The 19,698-nt window shown below is 41.5% G+C and overlaps 1 protein-coding gene and 1 long non-coding RNA gene across 2 annotated transcripts in view; one reads left to right on the top strand and one right to left on the bottom strand.

The window, feature by feature from the left end:
* The window catches only part of DIS3L2 (DIS3 like 3'-5' exoribonuclease 2), a 347,038-nt gene that overhangs the window by 165,215 nt on the left and 162,125 nt on the right, over positions 1 to 19,698 (top strand). The window lies entirely within an intron of this gene.
* LOC104986409 lies at positions 1,852 to 16,611 on the bottom strand. The gene is made up of 3 exons (XR_825034.1): positions 16,574 to 16,611; positions 3,471 to 3,564; positions 1,852 to 3,125 (listed from the first exon to the last, which is right to left on the bottom strand). It is a non-coding gene; the product is annotated as an uncharacterized LOC104986409 (long non-coding RNA).

Genomic DNA, 19,698 nt, shown 5'->3' with positions numbered 1-19,698 from the left:
CCATCCTAAAGGAGATCAGTCCTGGCTGTTCATTGGAAGGACTGATGTTGAAGCTGAAACTCCAATACTTTGGCCACCTGATGCGAAGAGCTGACTCATTTGAAAAGACCCTGATGCTGGGAAAGATTGAGGGCAGGAGGAGAAGGGGATGACAGAGGAAGAGATAGTTGGATGGCATCACTGACTCAATGTACATGGGTTTGGGTGGACTCTGGGAGTTGGTGATGGACAGGGAGGCCTGGCGTGTTGCGGTTCATGGGGTTGCAAAGAGTGGGACACGACTGAGCGACTGAACTGAACTACTGTGTGAACTCTGAAAATCACCTTCCTATCTCCCTAGGGTTTGTTATTGTTACTGTTTTTATTGCCCTTGTGACTTCACTGAACTAATTCTAATTGTGTAGAGTCTGTATTCTTTGTTGTGTGAAGTCACTAAAATTTCTGCTTTGCTAGCTTAATGGTCAGCTAATGAATGAACGGAGATTTTCTTAAATGCTTTGAACCAATGGTCTCTTAGCCTTTGCTGAGAGCCTCTGTGCATATACTGATTGGGTCATATCTCCAATGTTCAAACATGCACTTTACAGCTCTGCCTTAGTCTTCACTTCCTGCTGTGCAGAGCTTCAAGGTCAACCAGAGGTGAGAGCTTAAGTCCTTTTCTGGTGTCTGTTGGCATGTACGCAGCCTTATGCATGTATGCAGCTGTCTCAACCCCCAGGAATATGTCAAGTCTTTGCAAAGGCCCCTGGGGACTCCTTTAACTTTTTTGGTCAGCTTCTTATTTTCCAGCTGTTACTGCTATCTCAGAAATCTGTGATGTTAAATAATTGCTGCTGACTGTTTTTAGCAAGCACCCCTGAGGCTATAAGGCTTTTTGCATAGGAGTTAGGTATGAGTCAGGTCAAAGTAACATGAATGGGGTTTTTCAGAGAACTGCCAGACAACTTCCATAATGACAAGAATGCAGATTTTGGTGAGCTTCTGAACCTGCTGTGTCCCCTCCAGTGGCTGCTAGGCTGTTGGTTTTCACCAGAATTAGAAAGCTGTTGGTTTTCAAGGCCACCTCAGAGCTGGGGAGTGGGCCGTGAGAATTAAGGCAAGTAAAAAACGCACAGAGCTCACTATTCTAATTGAAATTCATCTATTTCTCTTGAATAAATGTACATCAGATTTTTATAGGCCTCTGGTTGAAAAGGTTCATTTTAACCATTCCACCGGTGTTACTAATGCCTGTGTGGAGAGGTCCATACTCTGCCAGTCCCACTGCCGTCATTCTCAAGGCTCTTCACTTTTTCATGCCAGGGATGGGGCTAAAAGGAGACAACTTCCAGCAGAAAGTTTTGAGAAAGAAGCAAACCCGCACTGAAGATAATAGTGAGAAGAGAAAGAATTTGAAAATAAGGGCCATGAGAAGTAAATAATTGTATGGGCAAATCATTCTTAAGATTTAGAAATGTTGGACAGCTTGACATCCACATCAGTGGCGTGAAATTAACAGCTTTATTGATAATAGGAAAAGAGGGGGATAAATGTCTTAGCTTTCTATGAGGTATCTTGTTCTGTACTTAACCCTTCATCTTTCCCCAAAGATCTTACTCTGTGCTAGTTCTGTCTCTCGCCCTTGCCCTGTACTGCATTTCATCCACTTTTCAGGACCCATCTTCACTACTGTGAATCTTTTGACATCTCACTCTGAAAGTATTAGTCATGCCCCGTTCTTCTTTCCCTTGACCATTTGTTCATACCTATGTTATAACACTTGCCATATTGTATTTCTAATTTACCTGTGTACAGCTCTCTCTTTCTGATGGAGAGCAGTGTCCTCAAGAACAAGGACTAGATCTTTCTGTTTCTAGAAACTAATTAGTATATAGTAAATCATATATGTATATATATGTATAAGATAAGGGAGAAAAAGACAAAAAGGGTTTTATTTAGAAGTTTGCAGAATGTGTTAATGTATTCAGAACTGAACTGAATGTGTTTTTAAGCAACAGTAGGAATCATTCCTATTTCTTTTTGATATTCCTAGGCAAAAATATAGATAAAACACGGTGCAGTGCCTTCAAAAAAGAAGTTGTTAAGATGTTTTCCTATCTGATTTTCACACTAAAGAGTAAAGTGTTAAAATTACTGTAATAAAATAAGGCACAACTTATATTTCTGACAAAGATGGAGTAAACGCATTCTTTCCTGGCTCTTTGTATTAACAGCTGTAAACGTGGAGCATAACACAACAAACACGTGTAGGAAGATTCTGAAGGAAGGGGAAGAGAAGGTGGATTGCCTAGGGGGGTCTCAGGACTCGAGGGCCAGCATGACAGTGATCCCCTGGTTTTCTTATTGTCTCCTACAAATCCTAAATAGGGTACTGTGGAAATTGCCAACCTAGAATGGCCAAAAAGCACAGGAAAAGTGGTCTCCAAGAGAAACCTTTCTCTTCTAGCCAAAAGACCAAGAAAAGGATAGTCTAAAACAGAAAAGCTTTTAAGCAGTGCTCACCATACTCCAACCAAATGCCAGTGGAAAAGACACACACACACACACACACACACACACCGTGGTTTCTGTGGGCCTGGGCACAGTGTTCACAGTCTACACCCCACCCCATCCTATCTCATGAAATCACGCAGCAGTGCTCCAATTGCTCCCTCCCTCCGCCCCACTTGGTGATGTCTGTGGAGCCATGCAGGGACTTAATCTTCCATTCTGCCTGCCACATTGCAGGTGACACTGATTCCTGCTTAGGGAGATGTCTGTGGATCTGAGCAGGGGACTAATCTTCCCTCCCCTGCCCAGGAGAAGTGGTTGGCGGTGCTCTAGTTCCCCTGCCAGAGTGGTGTCAGTGAAACTAAGCATGAAGCCGTTCTTCCTTCCCCTCCTAAGTAGAAGCAGGCATGCTCCAATTCCCTAACTGCGATAGTGTCACTGGGGCCAAGCAGAGAGCTCACCTGTTCCCATCCAGTGGAAGCAGACTTTTCTGTTTCCCCTGCACGGGTAGAACTGACAGAATCAAGAGTGGAACTGACCTTCCATCCGCTGTCCAGTAAAAGGAAGCATTTTCCCACTGTCCCCTGAGAGCAGTACCAGCAGCTTCCAGTGATGAGATGAGCCTCCATTCCTGCCTGGCAGCAAAGAGACTATTGGTCAGGGCCACTTACCATAACATCCTTGCCTGGTGTCAGTGGAGCTCAGGGCAAGCTGAGCCTCTGCCTTCTGCCAGCATAAACAACGTGGTGAGAGAGGGATATTTAGCACTTAACCTGCTTCCCTCTCCTTGTGTCAACAGGGATTTGAACTTGTGCCCCCAAATTATAGTGACAAAGTAGTATACACCAGACTTTAGCTTTTCCTATTCCTGATGGCAGTGGGGCTTAGTGGGGAACTAAGCTTATACCCAGCTAATAATGGTTGATAACTTCCCAAATTTGGCCAAAGACAAGCCCACAGATTCGGTAAGCTCTGCATACCTATAAAGAAAAGCACGTTCCTCCTTTGTGTCTTCTGCTCTCCGTGCTTGCGTGCCTCTGACACCAGATGTGTGTAGGAGCAAGTCTTCGTCACCTTTGGTCAGGCAAAGGAAAAGTGATCACAGAAAAAAACAGATTAACTAGGATAGCTATGGTCAAAAATACAGATAATAAGTGTTAATGAGGGTGCAGAGAAATTGAAATCCTCACAGATTGCTGGTGTGAATGTAAAATGATGTAGCCACTTTGGAAAACTGTTTGGCAGTTCCTCAAAGGGTTAAACATAGAGGTAATGAGCCACCAATTTGGCTGTTAAAGAATTAGAAACATATGCACCCAAAAAGTTAAATGTGGATGGATGTTCATAACAGCATCTCCTTAATAGCAAAAAGATGGAAACAACCTAAATGCCCGTCAGCTGTAAACAGGTTAACACTACGTGGTGCATTCATTCATTGGAATATTTTTTGGCCGTGAAAAGAAATGAAGTACAGGTACATGCTGCAACATGGATGAAACTTGAAGACATAATGCCAAGCTAAAGGAACCAGACATAAAAGGTCGCATGGTGTCCTACAGATAAGAGTCACATGGTGTTGGCTAGGGGCTACAGGGAAGGGGAGATGTGGAGTAAGTGCTAATGGGTACGGAGTTTCTATTTTGGGTGATGAAAATATTATGAGGGTAGGTAAGGGAAATGATTCTGTAACTCTGAAGTGTCCATGTGATTATTTCCAATTAGCAGTAATCATGCCTTGAATAAACCTCACTGGTTGCAGTACTACAGCTGTGCAAAGCTTGAATTGTATATTTTAAAGGGTGAATTTTATGGTGTGTGAATTATCAGATCAGATCAGATCAGATCAGTCGCTCAGTCGTGTCTGACTCTTTGCGACCCCATGAATCGCAGCACACCAGACCTCCCTGTCCATCACCAACTCCCGGAGTTCACTGAGACTCACGTCCATCAAGTCAGTGATGCCATCCAGCCATCTCATCCTCTGTTGTTCCCTTTTCCTCCTGCCCCCAATCCCTCCCAGCATCAGGGTCTTTTCCAATGAATCATCAACTCTTCGCATGAGGTGGCCAAATAAAATTATTATTAAGGGCTTCCCTGGTGGCTCAGTGGTAAAGAATCAGCCTGCCAGTGCAGGAGACATGGGTTCAATCCCTGGTCTGGGAGGATCCCACGTGCTGCGGAGCAACTAAACCTATGCACCTCAACTATTGAGCGTGTGCTCTAGAACCCGGGAACCACAACTACTGAACCTTCTTACTGCAACTGCTGAAACCTATGTTCTAGAGCTCATGCTCACAGCAATGAGAAGCCTGCATGCTACAACTCAAGAAAAGTTTGGGCAGCAATGAAGACCCAGCACAGCCAAAAAAATATAAATAAAAAAATTTAAAAACCATTGTTAAAAATCAATACATGTAATCTATCATGTCAACAGAATAAACAAAAATTTAAAATTGTAAGATCCCGTCAACTATTACAGAAAAGGCATTTGGGAAAAATTCAACACACATTCATACCAAAAGCTCTCAGCAAACTAGACAAAGAGAAGAACATTCTCAGCTTGATAAAGATCATCTACAAAAAACCTATGGGCGATAGGCACGTCGATAAATGAAACAGAATAGAAAGCTCAGGATTAGTTCCACACAAATATGCGCAATTAATTTTTGATAGAGGATCAGAAGCAATTCAATGGAGGAAAGATAGCCTTCCAGCAAATGAAGTTTGTTGGAGGAATTGAGCATATATAGACAAATGAATGATCCTTAACCTAAACCTCATGCTTTAGGCAAAAATTAACTGAAAATGGGCTTCATTATAAACTATAAAACTCACAGAAATGTGTATAGAATACTTGCATGATAGAAGGTTAGTAAAGGGATGGCTTCTACTTTGCCACTTCCCTGGTGGCTCAGTGGTAAAAGAATCCACCTGCCAATGCAGGAGACACGGGTTTGATCCCTGGTTCAGGAACATCCCCTGGAGAAGGAAATGGCAACCCACTTCTGTACTCTTCCCTGGGAAATCTCATGGACAGAGGAGCCTGGTGGGTTTTAGTCCATGGGGTTGCAAAGAATCAGACACAGCTGAACACACGTGCTTCCACACTTCAAAAGAGTTATTAGACTTGACACGAAAAGCACAGTCCATGTCAGGAAAGATGGATAAATTGGTTCTCAATGACATTAGAAATTTTGTTTTCCTGTGAAAGACTCTGTTAAGAAGATGAAAAGACAAGCTAGACTGGGAGAAAATATTTGCAAACCGCATATGCAACAAAGGAATAGTGTCTACAATATGTAGAGAACCCTTAAAACTCAACAGTATAAAAGCAATCCAGTTAGAAAATTGGCAGAAGACACATGCTGCTTATGGCAAATGCATAAACAAAAAAACATCTAAGAACTTCCCTGACTTTGGTCCAGTGGCTAAGACTCCACACTGCCAATGCAGGGTGCCTGAGTTCAATCCCTGGGCAGGGAACTAGATCCCACGTGCCACAACTGTGAGTTTGCAGGCTGCAACTTAAGATCTCCCTACTGCAGTGAAGATCAAAGAACCTGAGTGCTCCAGCTATGACCTGGTGCAGCCAAATGAATAAATAAATAATAAATATTTTTTAAGTTGAATATCATTAGCCACTAGAAAATGCAAATTAAGTCTACAATGAAAATACCAGTACTTACCTATCAGAATGGCTAAAGTAAAAGCAAAAACCAAAGTCTGTGAGAAGTTCCAAGCAGAGAAAGTGATTCATTCCCACACTGCTAGTGGAAATGTAAAATGGCACAGCCACTCTGGAAACACTTTTTGCAGTTTCTCAAAAAGCTAAGTGCAACCACCATATAGCCTGGTAATTGCATTCTTAGGCATTTATCCCAGAAGAATGAAAACTTACGTTTCACACAAAAACTTATGCACAGGTTTTCATAGCATCTTTAGTTGTAGCATCCTCAGACTGGAAACAACCCAGATTCCCTTCCATGGGTGAATGGTTAGACAAGCTGTGGTACATCCACATCATGGAATGGTACTCAGGAACAGAAAGGAATGGACTGTTGATATACACAACAATTGCATGAATCTTCAGGAAATAAGCTGAGTTAAAAAAAAAGCCAGTCTGCAAGGTTTATAGCTGTATGATTCTACTGATGTCACTTTTTAGGAAAGACACATTTTGAAAATGGAGAATAGGTTTGTAGTTGTCAGGGACTGAGGCGTGCAGACGGGTGGGAGTTAGGTATGATTATTATTAACAGACAACTTGAAGCATCCTTGAGATAAGATAGCATTCTTTATCTCGACTGAGGTGGTGCTTATATGAACCTCCGCGTATGATGAAATTGTTGAGGACTTCATGAATACAGGTACCAATGGGTTATCTAAATAAGATCAGTGCACTGTCTCAACATCAACATCCTGGTTTTGATATTGTACTATAATTTTATAAGATTTACCATTGGAAGTCACGTAAAAGGAAGATGTGTGTCTGCTCAGTTGTGTCCAACTCTTTGTGACCCCGTAGACTGTAGCCTGCTAGGCTCCTCTGTCCATGTAATTTTCCTCTCCAGGCAAGAATACTGGAGCCAGTTGCCATTTCCTCATCCAGGAGATCTTCCTGACCCAGGCATCGAACCCACATCTCTTGCATTCGCAGGCGGATTCTTTAACCCTGAGCCACCTCGGAAGCCCCAACAGAAAGATAGCATCTCTCTATTATTTCTTACATTGTGTATTAATCAATGATTATCTCAAAATAAAAGTTTAAAATTTTTTAAAGGGGCACCAGATGAACACAGATGAGAAAGTAATTAATTTTGCATGAGGAAACTTTAAAGCCAGGTAATCTTTGAACTTGATCATGAGGGATGAATAGAATTTCCACAGGCTTTTGTCTTATTATTATTTTAAAAGGAAGAGGAAAAGGCAATTAACACTGTCACTGACATCGTCTGAGAAGACCTCTCAGTAGGAGGATATGTCTGTATGTCAGTAACCTTAGGCCTAGGTTAAGTTCAGGAAAATCTGAGGGTGTGAGTTAGAGGGCGAGAACAGAAAGTTTGGATGGAGGAAGATGAGTAAAATTTGGGTATTAAGTGCCTAGGATAATCAATAGGAGATGTCCAAGAGGCAGAAAGAAACAGCTGGCACTCATGAATGGAGTCTGGGCTGCAGATACCTACTCAGGTACATGAAGTAGTAGTTAAAGCCACAAAGTGAATGCATATACCTGGTAAGCCTATAGTCAGAAAAGGGAAAGAGGACCAGTGATGGACTGTGAAGAGCTCCGACATTTAAAGGGTGGAAGCTTCTTAGGAAAAGGTGAGGAGCGGGCTACAGAAAGGAGGGTGTTAGAAGAGGTAAAGGGAAGGCAAGTTCCAAGCAAGGGTGAGCTGCCCTGGGCTCTGGGACAGAAGTCATTGCATTTATCTATCAAGCCCTTTTCTTTGTCTTTGGACTATCTCGTGAGTTGTTTCAGTGGCATCACCAGAGCCAAAAGAGTGGAAGGGACATGAAAAAGTGGGGACGCTAAATACATACATGCCTTTCAAAGAGCTTTGCCACACCAGAGGCTGTGACAGGGAGCTTGACAGAAGCAGGGTCCTGAAGATGTTTGTGAGAATGAGGAGGGTTTGAGCCTGCTGGCAGGCAGCGGGTAAGGAGCCATACACATTTTTGGACTCCTCTTCGGAAATTGCCTTCAGAGCCTAAGGCACATTTTCAACAATGGCAAATCTTCATCTTTTGAGAGTACATTTGAATTTTGGAAACAGCTAAGTCAGTTTGGAGCCAAGAGTGGTAAATCAGGTGGGTGATCAGGCTGGATAATACGACTTCAAAAGAAAAAAAAAAGTATAATTATAAAGTAGTAAAACTGATTTTCTTGTGAAGCTTGTGAATTGGCTTAGAAAGTAGTTCTTACAGAATTCCAAAAACCTCTTGAGCAGTTGTGGCATGATGTGAGCAAGTGTATGAAGTCTCTTTGTAGGTTTCAGAGGAAGATATTGATGTGCATAGAGGTCCTGTTACATGTGTGATGGTTTTGTTGCATATATTTACTCATATTTGTTACATATATTCACTCAGAGTTTGCAAATGTAAAGTTGCCCTGTATTCTTTTTGCCTGAGAGGTGACCTAGTGGAATTATACCAAAGTTTGTATGTGGGAGAATCCAGAGTTTCAAATTGTGATTGTTTAAACAGTTCTCCTGTGGTCTTACAGATGTAATTAGAATTCCTAGGATAGGAGTGTTCCCACAAGCATAATAATGCTTTAAATGTGTGTTCAATTATCCTTTTCTATAGCCATATTTAATCGTTTCTTTTTGAAATAGAGCTACTTTGAAAATATTAAATCACTCGCATGATCTTGACTGTTGGTCAGACCTGACGCAGTGCTGGGCACGGAGGAGGTGCTCATTGGGTGTCCCTTTCCTGTTGTCTCTGCCTTGGGGCTTGATACACACCAAGGACACACCAAGAGAAAGACCCGTTCCCTAGTAATAGATCATCTCCGTTACGTTCTGCCAGACATATCCAGGATAAGGGAAATTAACACATGGGAAAGTCTGAAGTTTTCATTTAGCCTTGTTGTTAATGTGGCAAATAAACATATGTGCTAAGTTGCTTCAGTCATGCCCGACTCTTTGCAACCCCATGGACTGTAGCCCTCCAGGTTCCTCTGTCCATGGAATTCTCTAGGCAAGAATACTGGAGTGGGTTGCCATTCCCTTCTCCAGGGGATCTTCCCAAACCAGGGATCAAACCTGGGTCTCCTGAATTGCAGGCAGAGTCTTTACCATCTGAGCCACCAGGAAAGCCCAAATATACATATACCAAAATATAATTTATTGACTGCATCCTTTGTACTTTTTGATAGGTATAATTATTTTATACTTAAGCATTACCCTATTTAATCATTAAAACAACCCTGTGAAATATTGGATTGGCCAAAAAGTTAGTTTGGGATGGTATAGAAAAACCCAAATGAACTTTTTAATCCAATAATCACCCCTGTTTGACAGATGAAGAAACTATGGCTCAGATGAGTGTAGTCACTTGCTCAAAGTCACATGGCTGAGAGGGGCAAAGCATGGACTTGAATTCAGTTCTGCAGTCTAGGAACCTCTTACCACCATCTCCGTATGTCTCCACATTAAAACTCATACCCTTGATAAAACATTAAAAAAAACAAGGAAAACATCAAATCAAAACAAACAAACAAACAAACACCACATGCTTCCCCTCCCCATTTTGAGAAAGGAGAAGTTAGAACCTCCTTCAAATCTCTGCTGGCCAAAAAAATGTCATAGCATTCATTGTACTTTGTGTAATTCTAATTACAGAAGCAATCCTAAAAATTAATTTGTTTTTGAAATAGAAACTTGAGGGACTTCCCTCGTGGTCCAGCAGTTAAGACTCTGGGCTTCCACTGCAGGGGGCAAGGGTTCGATCCCTGGTTGGAACTAGATCCCGTGTGCTATACAGTGCGGCACTTCCCCTCCTCCCACAATAGTAACTCAATGTTGATACCCTGCCATGCCCTCCCTCTGCTTCCCAGCACCTGGTGCTCCCAGGAGTGGGCAGTGTGGAAGCATCAGCTGTAACATTCTGTCATGGCTTGCTAACGAGAAAGCCTTGGGGAAAGCCACAAGGAGTTCGCCATTCTAGGAAACTTTCCACAGCTGTTGCATTAATTAAGACTTTTGGTCCCAAATAACAGAAACCACTGGAGCTCACTTAAGCAGAAAGGGGAATTTGTTTTAAGGATCCTGTGATGACTCCCAGAATTCAAGGGCAGGGAACCAGGGACTGCAGTGAGGCAGGAAACCCAGAAAGGTTTCTTGCTTCACCTCCGCCCCTCACGCCCTCTACACCCTGGCTTCCCCTAATTCACACCAGCCTCTCTTGCTTCCTGTCCCTGAGGGGGATGGCTGCTACTAAGAGCTACCACAGCTACCCAGAAGGAGCCTTGCTTCTCTCTCCCTCTCCCCGCCTCACATGCCTTCCTCTTTCTTTCACTCTCCCTGTCCTGATTCCAAATTCAAGGGTGAGAATTAAATTTTGTCCTGCTTTGGGTTACGTGTTGGTTTGGGAGAGGGAGCGTCAAGCCAGTTAACAGTCCACCACAACTCTTGTTTCCTCCTCCCTTTATGCCATGGTGCCACTGGTTACTTTTCTATCCCAGGAGTTTGAAAATGTTAATGGCCCTGATAGCATAGGAGTGAAATATTAGAATGTAGGTTTTAGAGACAAATTTGGCTAGTGTTATCACTCTGCCACTTACTAGGTATGTGTTCTTGGGCAAGTTACTTAAATACTCTGAGCCTTTCTTTCTGTACAAGTTAAAAGGAATGTACAGTTGCTATATTTCTTATGAGGTCGTGGCAGGGATTAAATATAACACGCATAATGCTTAGCCCAGGTCTAGCATACATTATGCTTGATAAAATACTGCCCCTTCCTTCTTTCTGGTGAGCATTAAGATGCATTGCCTTGGACTTGGCAAAGGACTTGGGTTTTAAACCTAGAAAAGTTTCTAGGGTTGTATTCTCAGGCCAGAGCTAGAGGTCCCTAGGTATCACCTGAAGTGGATTCCACTCTCACAGATAGATGGTACTTCCAGTCAAGGGGGTATCAGCTCTACCACAGCTCCAGCCTTTTTTCCTGTGGTTAGAGCTGAAGGAGCCTGATTAAAGATTCAATTCAGTAAATATTGATTATCTTTACTATTTGCAAGACCCTGAACTCTAGGTTCTAGATCCAACCAGTCAATCCTAAAGGAAATCAGTCCTGAATATTCATTAAAGGACTGATACTGAAGCTGAAACTCCAGTACTTCGGCTACCTGATGCGAAGAGCTGACTCATTGGAAAAGACCCTGATGCTGGGAAAGATTGAGGGCAGGAGGAGAAGGGGACGACAGAGGATGAGATGGTTGGATGGCATGCCCAACTCAGTGGACATGAGTTTGAGTAAACTCCAGGAGTTGATGATAGACAGGGAAGCCTGGCGTGCTGCAGTCAATGGGGTCACAAAAGAGTCAGACACGACTGAGTGACTGAACTGAACTCTAGGTATTGTTGGAACTGAAAAATATGTAATTGAAAGAGATAGTCCTTTCTACCCGAGAGAATAAAATCTAGAAAAAGAAATGATGGATCTACACAAGTCATTAATTCAGGATGCTCGTAGAACTGGCTTACTAAGGCACTATGTTGATGAAGATAGGTCATCTTAAGTAAGGGGGGGCAAAGTAGTTTGAAGCCAGATCATGGAGGATATGGAATGCCAAACTGAGGACTGTAATGTCAGGGTGGCTGGAAGCCAGTGCAGATTTTTGAGAAAGCATACATTATGAGAAAGAAGCATAATCTAACGGTGTGTTTTAGGAACTTCATCCTGGTAGTCAAATGCTAAAGGATCTGAAAGGCAGGAAGGCAAGAGAGGAAGGAGACTGGAATCCAGCTGGGGAGCTGTTTCAGTAGGATGTGAGGGTGGGATTATGAATTCGTGGTCAGTTCAAAATGTCATAAAGGCTAAAAGATGGGGATTGGGCTGAGATAGAGGAATTATGCTGGATAACTTGAACCCTGAAAGTGCAAGAAGAAGTGTAGGCTGTGGATGAGGTCATTGGGGATCACTTCGGGGCTCCTCGTCCCCTGAAGTTGGAGTGGGAATGAAGGGAACATTAATGGTTCACTGCACCCTGAAGGAATACCTCCTGTGACTAGAGGTGCTATATTAGAGCTTGACTTGCCTGGGGAATTTTTGGGTGGTGGTGGTGTTTTTTGATAAAGGAAATCTAGATAAATTTCAGTGCCTTATTTGGAAACTCTATGGCGCAAACAGTATTTTGAACACATTTTCATCCAAAATCTAAGTATTCTATATTAAAATCAGCCAGAAAGTTACTACCAGGCTGCCTTTTTTTTTTTTTTTTTTAACTATGGAATCAGTTCTGTGAACAATGAGAGAGAATTTTGACCTAAAATTAATATTTAAAAGACAAGACTAGAATTTGCTTTCTCCATTACTCTTTTCTGTTAAAAATTACAAAATCCTACTTATGTTGGCCAAAGTGATTTTTAAAGAGTCCCTGATCATCATGAAATACAGCTGAAATTTTTGACATTTTAGTTTGCTGTATTCATGTTATTATTATTTTCTACAGTAAATTTAATTAAAATGCTTATGTGTTTTCTTAAATCTCTCACTTTCCTGAACTGAGACTCTAGTAAATGTTCTCTGTACTTTGCAGAACTGATCGAGGTCTAATAAGGCTCATTCATGGTGCTCTTATTCATGCTTATAATAAAATCAGTCATTTAGGGGAATACATTTTCCAGGCAGTTCCCCTGCCTCCCAGGGGAAATATTTCGAGGCCTCCCAGTGACCATGGGATTAAAAGGCTTGACAGGGAAGTCCTAGAATTCTTGAAGAACTGGGCCTTTGAAAGATTCATTGTTGTGGACTCTCCCTTTGAAAGAGACCACTTTATCTTGCTCCTAAACATCTATAGGACAGACATAGCACTTTCTGAAAAGAAATTCTGGGTGATGCGGAAGAGCAGACTATGTAGGTAATCCAGTATGGGTAGTGTGTAATTTGAAGAATGATAGTTCCATTTTTATGGTTGCCATAACAATCATACAGTTGTGCAGAAAATGTGTATAGCTTTTATAGAAGGGAGCTGGCACCATTGTAATGATTCTTCTCATATCAGAACAACTGTTTTCAGATCTGAAAAATAGGGGTGGCTTAACCCTTCCCCAGTTAGCTCAGCATGCTCCCTGAGAAGGCTCTTTGGAGTTCCAGTGCTGTGGAAATGTATTCACCACTTACATTTGCATTTTAGCCTGATAAATGGATTGAGAATTAAGGATGATGATCCTTTCAACAGCAGGTTCTGAATTCCTGGCTTGGGAATTCAAAGGATGACTGTTCCTCAAATAGAAATCTAGGAGAGATGTCTAGACATAGTGAATTCCTTGACTTTGTGACTATTCTTAATTCTGTCCACTAGAATTTAAATCTGTCCAATACTAGCCTTTACCATTGTGCTTAAGTTGCTAATAAAGTCATATTAAAGTTTGGTTTACATTTTCTGTTTTATTTTAATATATTAACTATGGCTTTTCTGGAAATTGCAAAGCCAAATTTAAAAGAGTGGTATTTTAAAGTAGTATACTTTATGCTCCTCTTTGGCTACCTTTTCCTGCTTTTGGATACTTAGAACTTGACTTTCTCTGGCATACTAAAGAATATTCATTTTGAATAATAACTTGATGTCAGAACTCTGTATGTGGATTTTCAGGCTGAGGGTAAAAAGTTGTCACATTTAGATTTGGTACCTAAAAATGAAGTCATTGTCAATTTAATCAACCATAGAGAAACATTTCTCAAAGAAATTTGGGGTAATTATTGGTTCCGCCAAAATGCTTCTGGGCTGTTTAAATCTTAAGTTAAACTATGGAACCAAGGGTGACTAGAAGAGATTTCAGCTTCCATTTGAAATCAAACTTCTTGGTCTAATTAACTTCTTTTAACGCCTTCTCTTTTGAATTCTTGTTCCTTTAAGTTAAAGTTCTGCAGTTCTGTGATGTTAGCAAGTTAGTTTAATTCTCTGAGCCTTAGTTTCCCATCCATAAAAGGAGAGTGAAAAATCACCTCTCATGAGATGATTTCTAGGTGATGTAGGGGGAGGAAAAAGCATTTTTAATGAGTGTGAGATTTCCTGTGTCTTGAGCTGAAGACCTCAGATACATTTTACACATAGGAGAACTTTTCATGCCTAAACTCTTAATCTTATATTTAGGGGTTTAGATATTTGATCCCCCTATGAGAGCATTTCCTGTAAGCTTACTGCTACTTCATTTTGTCTGATTTTAAAACTTATTATGTATCAATCACTGTTCTTCCACTCTGTTTTAAAGCAACCCCAATGTGATATTTTAAATCTGGGTTATAAGAAAGCTCTACTACCAGAGGTCAAAGAAGAGAGTGAGATGTTCAGTGAGCATTTCTGGTAGAAAGACTTTCTGGACCCAGAAAGTGGAACTGGGCTGTTCTTGTTACTCCCTTAGCTGTGCAGAGCTGCATTCTGAACATCCGCAAGCCTGGGTTTTAGACTTGGACTGGAAGTGAAAGAGCGAAGAGGACAAGCCATTCCTGATCTACACGTCAACTGTTTTGGTTGAATTGTGCCCAGTAGTTCAGGGCTTTCAGATAAACTAATTGGTGGCTTCCAGGCCTTTGCACTAGCTCTTCCTTTTGCCCAAGTCTTTCTTCCATATAAAGTCCGTGGCTCACTCCTCACCTTCATGTCATCTTCAGATGTCACCATCTCTTTTGAAGCCTATGTTGACTTTCCTATTTATAATTGTTATGAGTACTTCCAGCCCTCCTTACTCTGTTCTAATGTTCTTTTTTTTTTAACCTCCATCACACTTAATCACAATACTGTTTATTTTCTGCAGCCCTCTCCCTCACTAGAATGTAAATGGGTAAGATTCTTTACCCTGATGTTGGGAAAGATTGAAGGCAGGAGGAGAAGGGGACGACAGAGGATGAGATGGTTAGATGGCATCACCGACTCAATGGACATGAGTTTGGGTAAACTCCAGGAGTTGGTGATGGACAGGGAGGCCTGGCGTGCTGCGGTTCATGGGGTCACAAAGAGTTGGACACGACTGAGCAACTGAACTGAACTGAACACTCAATTACAATACTGTTGATTTTCTGCAGCCCCCTCCCCCACTAGAATGTAAATGGGTAAGATTCTTTGTTCTCAAATGTGTCCCAGACACCTAGAGTAGTAAATGCCCATAAACAATGAATGGAGGAATTCTGGCCTTCTTTCTGTCAACCTATGATAGCTTCACCTGTGATACCTTCACATTGACATTCTACTGGTTCCTACAGCTTCAATTTGTTCTTGACACAAAATAAGTGAAAATTTATGAAAAGAGCTGCACCTATACATAGGTATCAACCATTTAGTACAAGAAAGTCGGACACAGCTTAGCGGCTGAATGACAACAAAAGCAAAATATCTAAAACTGACGTAAGACAATAATAAATGGTCCTAATGTTTATCAGATGTGTGGCATCACCACACGGAGGAAAAAGTAACTTTTGGGCACTGTGCTGGACCTCCTTTGTGCCTGTGTTCTAAGGATAAAGCTCCAAAGAAATCTTAACAGATACTTTGTTGCTGGCAGATATTGGGATTGTAATTCTGAAACTGTTTTGAATATTGAAGCCATGGGGAGCTGAGGTTCTCAACGGGAGAATAAAAATGTAAATATGGAATGGGAGAAGATGAGGAAGGACTCTGTAGTACTAGAGTACAGTCGGAGGTATAAATATGACTGAAACGGTATATACTAGGTTCTACCATATGAAGCTACCAGTGTTAGGTCATAAGTAGTCAAATATCAGCAATTTCACATGACTTAACTCAGTATTTTCTAATTCTGCTTTTTAAAAAGGCCAAGTAATAATGAGCATAGCAATCTCTAGGACCCTATCTTGGTTTCTAAATAGCGTTCATTCTCCACTGAAAGAAATTTGGGCTCCTTAGGGACGTGCTGATTATTAGTCTGGGGCAGGAAATGTTTAAGGTGAACCTGAACTATTTACTGTGCCAAAAAGCATAGAAGTGCTGGAAGACTTAAGGAGACACAGCACAAGCACATAGAGATCACTGGAAGGGCTTCCACCAGCCTAATTTGGGACAATTTGAGTATTAGAATGAATAGTAATGGTAATGGATTATACTTCATATCATTTTTTTAAAGTCAGTGCACCTGTAATAATACTCAAAGAGAAACCAGAAACAAACAAAAAGTAGGGAGCAGAGCAGGAAAAGCTCTTGACAGGAGAGTGTCTGCTAATAATACAGAAGGTTAAAGCACCATTTTATAGCTTGCAAAGCTATGATTGATTCAGGCAAAATTCATCAGTGGAAGCTAAAATCACTGGCTGAAAGGTTATTTGAACCTTTCTTTAATTGTTGTTTTTGTTGTTTAGTTGCTAAGTCATGTCTGACTCTTTTGTGACCCCATGGACTCTCACCTACCAGGCTCCTCTGTCCGTGGAATTCTCCAGGCAAGAATACTGGAGTGGGTTACCATTCCCTTCTCCACAGGATCTTACCCACGCAGGGACTGAACCCACGTCTCCTCCATTGATAGGTGGATTCTTTACCACTGAGCCACCAGGGAAGCCATGAAAAGTTGTTTCCGAACAGGATATTCACGTGATCTAAAACTTTTATTCCACAGATTAGTTATTAATTAATAAAGAGTAAAAGGAAGCCAGAACGATCTGGCTCTTAGCACCTTAGCAGATCAAATCTGGCACCCTGACAGCTTGTACCTTCTGAAGGAATGCGGTACAAAGCACGCCGTCACCTGTGAAGGGTTCATGTCAGAAGTTCCCCCTGAATCTAATCAAGACTTAAAACCTAACTTTCTGTTTCTTGGAAATTTAGACATTAGTTTTGCCACATTTGATTTATTTCTGTCCTTTCCTCTCTTCCTCCTTCCATAAGCTGATAAATCTAGAACATGAGACATTCTACAAAACAACTGGCCTGGACTCTTCAAAAAAAAAAGGCAGTGTTATATTTATAAGAAAAAAAAAAAAAAGAGGGATTCATATACACTAAACAAACTAAAGAGACATGATTACCAAACACAATGTAAACCTTGATTAGAGCCCAGATCAGGAGGAATACAAAAAGCTAAAGAGCCTCTGTGAGACAACTGAAGACATTTAAACATGATCTGCAGACTGTATATAGGGAAGTACTGTTCATCTTAACTGTGATAGTAGTACTGTGGTTCTGCAGAAGAATGCCTTTATTCTTGGAAGACACATGCAGAAGGATAAAGGGGTAAAGTTTCATGATCTGTACTATGTAATTTAAAATAGTTCATATGTTTAAGAAAAGCTAAGTATATGAAAAGAGGGACAGAGGGAAGAGAAAGATAAAAGAAATAGGTCAAAGTGTTGACATTTGATGAGTCTTAATGAGAGGTATATGGATGTTAATTTTACTATTCTTTAAACTTTCCTGAAAGTTTTACATTTTTCAAAATGAAAATTGAGAAGAAAGTTAATTTTAACATCTCTAAGATTTTAACATTTTCTTTAAGGTTTTTAAATTTTGTTTTCTTTATTGTTAATTGGCGGAAAATTGCTTTACAATATTGTGCAGGTTTCTGCCATACATCAACATGAATCCATAGATTCTCCAAGGTTAAACCATGGCTTTCCTGGCCTGTGCCGTGACCTCTGGCTCCCAGGGTACCAGGCTAGCCTCATCTGCTCCATGGTGTTGGGTTTTTGAAGTGTAAAAGAAGCATAGAATGGCGAGAGGTTCAGTGAATGGGTGAGTAAACAAATACAACAATGGAGACCATTTCGGTCATTTCTGACCCAGTTCTTGTCATATCACAATCCTTTGGAAAGTAATCTAACAACTACATTCATGTGGTCCTGGATTTTGCTAAAGCTGGAGGTAGACCTTCTGTGGACCCTAGATTAAAACCCTCTAGGTGGGTGAACAGATGCTCAGAGCACTGCACCCTTTCTTTATGTTCACTCTATGGCCTCATGGACTTCCCTAGTGGCTCAGACAGTAAAGAATCTGCCTGCAATGCAGGAGACCCAGGTTCGATTCCTGGGTCGGGAAGATCCCCTGGCAAAGGGAATGGACCCACTCCAGTATTCATGCCTGGAAAATTCCATGGACAGAGGAGTCTGGCAGGCTACAGTTCATGGGATCACAATGAGTCAGACACGACTGAGCGACTAACTCTTAACAGTATGGCCTCGTATGTGTCATTTCATCACTTAGGGGGAGTGGAGGGACAGATGGACCAAGATCTCTTTCTGCTTTAAATAGTCCTTAGTCTTTTTCTGTTCTGAAAAATCTGTGATTTGTGTCCGGCTTTTTAGCATCTGTTGTGGTAGTAGTCGTGAGTGAAAGAGTATTAACATATCCGCAGCTGCCATCAGAAAAAAATAAAAGGTCCAGCCCCGCTGTACTTAGGGGGGCTGATTTAGGTTTGAATGGTGCTCCCAGCTCCTTTTGCTTTTGACAGGAGAAGTCGGCCTGTCCTGGAGGAAAACCAGTGTAAAGTAGAAGCTCGGATGAATTCAGCATCTGACTTGACTGGTTCGTCCTAGCAATCATCTGGCTGGACTCTGTACATGATGCTCCATAGAGATGCATTATCATAGTGGAGTGCTTCAGCTCCGTAGTTATTTTTTCTGCTCCAATTTACATAAAATTTTCTGCTTTCTATATAAACTGTGTTGTTGTTTTTCAGTCACTGAGTTGTGTCCAACTTTGTGACCCCAGGGACTGCAACACACCAGGCCTCCCTGTCCATCACCAGCTCTTGGAGTTTGCTCAAACTCATGTCCATTGAATCAGTGATGCCATCTAACCATCTCATCCTCTGTTGTCCCCTTCTCTTCCCACTTTCAGTCTTTACCAGCATCAGGGTCTTTTCCAATGAGTCAGCTCTTGGCATCAGTTGGCCAAAGTACTGGAGCTTCAGTTTCAGCATTAGTCCTTCAAATGAATATTCAGAGTTGATTTCCTTTAGAATTGACTGGTGTCCCATCTAATCTAAGAAGGCAAGTAAAAATAGTACTCTTTATCCCTTTAAGTTTATTTCTTAAATATTTTCCATCCCTTTCCATCCATTCACCATCATTGACCCAGATCTTCCTCACAGAATTGCTTGCTAGCAAGGAGACAAACCCAGAGTCACGGACAGAGGAGGGCCTCTATAAATTTTGTTAGTCTGGAAATGGTCCCTGAACCGCAGTTTGTAAAACACTGTTTTATGAGAAAAGAAGATGGGATGAAGACAGAAAAGGACACCCTTGGAAACAATAACAACTGTGGTGTGACCACAGGGTTGGACGCCAGGAGGTCATGAGTTCTAATCCTAAATGTATTTCCCAAGACACAGTGGCAAAACTGCATGGAAAAGTGCTCAAGGGAGCCCTTTTGGTCATTTTTTTTCATTCACTTATCCATCAGCTATTCATTACATGTGTGCCTTCAGTGTGCTGGAAGAGATCTACAGGTTGGTCAGTGTCAGAGCCAGACCTTGAGGAGCTCCCAGTCTTGTCACAGTGCTGAGGCATGCGTCCATAATTAACCCCCAGCATGCCGGTTGT

Source organism: Bison bison, unplaced genomic scaffold, assembly GCF_000754665.1.
Source record: "Bison bison bison isolate TAMUID 2011002044 unplaced genomic scaffold, Bison_UMD1.0 scf7180017864068, whole genome shotgun sequence".
NCBI classification, from domain to species: domain Eukaryota; kingdom Metazoa; phylum Chordata; class Mammalia; order Artiodactyla; family Bovidae; genus Bison; species Bison bison.
This window is presented reverse-complemented; position numbering and strand designations above follow the sequence as displayed.